We start from the raw sequence: 4,679 nt of genomic DNA, 5'->3' as shown, positions 1-4,679 counted from the left end.
ATAAAAATAGAAGTTATAAATTATTCACATTTCAGTAAATATATGTGTGCTTTTGAGTGTATGTGTATATATATTATATGTTTCTGCATATATTAACTGAGATTATTTCTGTTGGCATTATTGAGCACTTTTTATTTTCTACAATACACATCTTGGTACTGCATTTTTTAAATTGTGCACATATTGTCTGTATTATAATCAGAAAAGATTGGGATTTGTGGGGGGAAAGAAGAAAGAAAGTGTCATACCTTGCTCTCTCTGGCCATTCCACTATTTTTGGACATTTACCCCTACTGAACTCAAACAGTGGTTTATATGAAACATTCTTTGGAGATCATGATTCTCTGTGTTACTAGAAATACTTATAGCCTTCAACATCTCTAAAAGCAAATTAAAAAAAAGCATGGTTAAGGGAGGAGAAATAAGACAACAATACAAGCACATCTTGACATGGTGGTCCGACCCCAGGTACCTGGATCAAAGGGAGGAGGGACCCGGGCCCATGCCCAGAGCCTGAGATCCTGCTCCAGGGAGAGGGCTCAGTTTTTTCTCAGATGACAATACCAATGGCCTTTCCAAACTGTGGTCAGAGGGAGATGTGACTACAAAATGAGAGTCACAGAGATGCAGCATTGCTGGTTTTGAATCTGGAGGAAGGGACTCACAAGTCAAGGATTGTGAGCAGACTCTAGAAGCTGGGAAAGGCAAGGACAGAGATTCTTCCCCAGAGCCTCCAGAAGGAACCAGCACTTCTGACACCTTCAATTTAACCCAGGGAGAAAGCTTTTGGACTTCTGATCTCCAGAAGTGTAATATAAGTCTGTGTTATTTTAAGCCACTAAGTTTGTGGTAATTTGTTATAGCAATAATAGGATATGAATACAACACGTATCATATGCATGTTGTCCCAGATGGTGCAGGACCCAAAAAGCCTACCAACGGTTCAGCGGTTCTGAAGCGTCCATAAAGCATAATGCTAAGGCCAGGTTCGTCTCAAGAGGAACCTCATCTAGTGGATGTCTCTCTACTAGCCTTGGGGAATTTCTGGGGAGGTAGAAGTTCCACTCATGCTAAGCCTCACCTAGGTCATTGGGCACATGCTGACTCCCAGCCTAAGATGGGGAGAGTGGGGCGGAGCGGCCAACATGGTGGAACGCAGGCGACACAAGAAGCAGATCTAGGAAGCTGGTGGACCATCTGAAGAAGAGAAGACTGTAGCCAAATATCTTCGATTCAACTGTGCAACGAAGTCCACCAATATGATGGGTCACCAGTTGCTTATTTTATTGGCTTTTAAAGAAGCAGTTTTTTCACCGGGCACTGAAAGTAACGAAAATGAAGTATGATGAGACATAAAAAAAGAAAAAGAGAAAGGAAATCTGAAAGTGGAAAAGAAGATAAAAGGAGCAAGAAAGAAAATCTAAAGGATGAAAAGACCAAAAAGGTAAAAGGAAAAAAAAGCTGACGAGAAGGAAGAATCCAAAAAGGAGAAAACTCCAGGAACTCCCAAAAGGGAAACTAAGAAAAAACTCAAGCTTGAGGGACATGATGATCAAGTTTTTCTGGATGGAAATGAGGTATTTGTGTGGATCTATGACCCAGTTCACTTTAAAACATCTGTCATGGGATTAGCTCTTGTAACTGCAGTGACAGCAGCCACTCTTCACTCTCTGGCCAGCAGAAACAAGAGTGGCTGTTTTCTCCCTCAGCGTGGGCGCAGGTGTTTTGTAGCCAGCATTCTTCTCCTAGCTGTTGCTTGTGGCATTCTGTTTCTCATCATTTGGCTCAACTGGAGGAAGACACCACTTTTGGTTCTTGCCAAATATGACTACTGACATGGGCTTCATTGACTCTTTCAGTTCTTTGTACACACATGAATATAAAGGACCAAAAGCAGACTTAAAGAAAGATGAGAAATCTGAAACCAAAAAGCAGCAGAAATCCGACAGTGAAGAAGTCAGACAGTGAGAAAAAGGAAGGTGAGGAGGGAAAAGCAGGACCAGGAAGTCAGGGCACAGAAGGCTCGGGTGGAGAACGGCACTCAGACACAGACAGCGACAGGAGGGCAAATGACTGATCCCAACACAGTAGTGGAAATGGGAATGATTTTGAAATGATCACAAAAGAGGAATTGCAACAGCAAACAGATGGGGATTGTGAAGAGGAGGAAGAAGACGACGATGGAGAAACAGCTCAATCTTCACATGAAAAATCATAATCTGACTAATTTGAGGACTAAAGAAGTACAAGAGGTTGGATTTTCTTTGTTGGCCGATCATGATAATGTATACTTGAAATTTGTGGCATTCTTTAAATTCATTTGCTGACATGTATTTGACATCCAAGCAATTATATTCAGTCCTTCATTTCATAGAATACTACTATTGGTATAGTCTAAAGCCATTTATAAGTTTTATCTGTTTGATAATTTTACGGTAAGTAGGTCTCATTCATTTTGATAGGTATCAAAGATGTACTTTCCACAACGACATTTAGATTAATGGCGTTTTTGATAGTTGTATGGCTTTTTACTGTTAGACTAATCAAAATAACTAAAAGAGATAAAAAAGAAACACCAACATTTCAGATTACGCATAGTTATGTAGCCACTTCACAGTTTCTTTAAGATGAAACACTTAAACTCATTGTTCTTGATAGTTAAGCTTTTGTTGATTATAAAATTATACGAGGAAATTTCTAAGATTCTGAGTTAGCAGGGTTCAAAAGTATTTTGTGGAAACAAGGCAACTACTAATAATAAAGCAACATTTTTAGTTTAGCTACAAATTCTCCTTTTCCAACTTAGGAAATCCAAACTGATTTGTACATCTCATTCAGAGAAACATGGTCATCTCCAACAGAGAAGGCAAACAGCATTGGTTGGAAGATGACAGCCCTTCTCCCTTCTTCCCATCTCCTTTTTGTAAAATAAAGTGTATTCTGTACATAATTTACAAATAAATATTTTCTTTTAATTGTTACTTATTATTTAGACATTTTCTCAACATTTAAATTTATAAAATTAAGATTCTTTAAGGATATGTTTTTAGAGAAATGGAAGTTTCAATAACCCACAGAACATCTGTGCTCTTTCTACAGCAGCTTCAATTTTGTGCCAACATTTCATGTATTTGAGTATGAAGTTAAAATGATCCTTATTAAATTGAGAGCAGACTTCAAGTAGCTGTTTGTACATCTTAATGTTCATTTTGATTTATCTTAAATCTCTACATTCAAAAATAGGCTACTATCATCAGACCAGGAGGCACTACTATGAAAGATAATTTACTGTTCTAAAATATCAATTTAAAATAAAGGACATAAAAGAAAACATGAGAACCATTGGAGTCTAATTTCTTTGATCTACTTTTGCAGTTTGATTTTATGTCTTGCATTCCTTAGTTACAAATCTTTCAGAAAAATCTTATGTTTACTTATGAGCATAGTCATTCCTTGGAGTTATACTCTTATAAACCGATAATGAATGTTAAATTACTTTCCTTCAGTCAAGATGGGGAGAGCTACTGACGATGTCCCCAAGGTGTGATGGCACCACTCCTAAGTCATCTGGTCTGTATGACCAGGACAGAGCTGTAAACTCTTAGTGGCTGGAATACCGTGTGGGGCTCACAGAAACTGTGACTCAGAGGTTGCTGGGTTGAGGTTTACCAGCAGAGACAAGTGGTAATAGCTCACCTAGGACTATGAAGAAAGTGGAAGAGAATTCAAACCTATAATTCTTTTTTTTTTAAGATTTTATTTTTCCTTTCTCTCCCAAAGCCCCCTGGTACATAGTTGTGTATTTTTAGTTGTGGGTCCTTCATGTTGTGGCTTGTGGGATGCCGCCTCAGCATGACTTGATGAGCAGTGCCACGTCAGCACCCAGGATTTGAACTGGCAAAACCCTGGTCTGCCGAAGCGGAGCATGCGAACTTAAACACTCCGCCATGGGGCCAGCCCTGAAACCTATAATTCTTGAAGTTTATGATGGCCAGGGTGCTAGCCTACTGCAGGACTTCACACCAGAATCACTTGGAGAATATAATTTTTTAAAATATAGATGCCAGGGCCCCAGCCAGGTTTACTAAATCAAGGTAATCGAGATCTATGTGGCCTAGAGCTCCCCAGGCACAACCCTGCTTCCATGTAGAATGCTAACCAGTGGGCGCTTCATAGCATGGCACAGATCAGAGCCCATAGGCAATGAGTGTAGGAGAGAAGCGTATTTACAGGATCGAAGATGGCAAGGCCTAAGATTTTTGGGCTATCCAGGACAGAGAGAATTTAGAAGTGGCAGAAATGAAACAATGTCAGGTGCACATTTACTGAGAAGGCAGACTTAGGGAAAAGTACATAAAGTAGCGAGGAAGGAAAGGGCTATCTGCCTAGGCAGCCAAGGTGGCTGAACCAACCCTGTCAGTTCTCCGTCATGTCACAGTGGGCAAGGTGACAGTGACAGCAGTAACACTTCTTACAGCGCACTTCTTGTAGTGGCAGAGAAAGGTGCTCCTGGTGAGGAACAGAAGCATCCTTAGGCCCATCCAACTATCAGATTCACTTGATGAGAGGAAAACAGGTGCTCCCACAAAGGGTGGTGCTATTCAGCCCAGGGTAGCCTAACACAAGTCACACCTTTGCAAATAGATTCTTCCATGTGGATAGAAATGCCTCCTCTGCTG

General features: G+C 40.2%; 1 pseudogene; it reads left to right on the top strand.

Moving 5' to 3' along the window:
* Positions 1-1,136: 1,136 nt before the first annotated feature.
* LOC106837930 (translocation protein SEC62 pseudogene) lies at positions 1,137-2,750 on the top strand (annotated as a pseudogene).
* Positions 2,751-4,679: the final 1,929 nt, after the last annotated feature.

This window comes from Equus asinus, chromosome 4, assembly GCF_041296235.1.
Source record: "Equus asinus isolate D_3611 breed Donkey chromosome 4, EquAss-T2T_v2, whole genome shotgun sequence".
Taxonomy (NCBI): Eukaryota; Metazoa; Chordata; class Mammalia; order Perissodactyla; family Equidae; genus Equus; species Equus asinus.
This window is presented reverse-complemented; position numbering and strand designations above follow the sequence as displayed.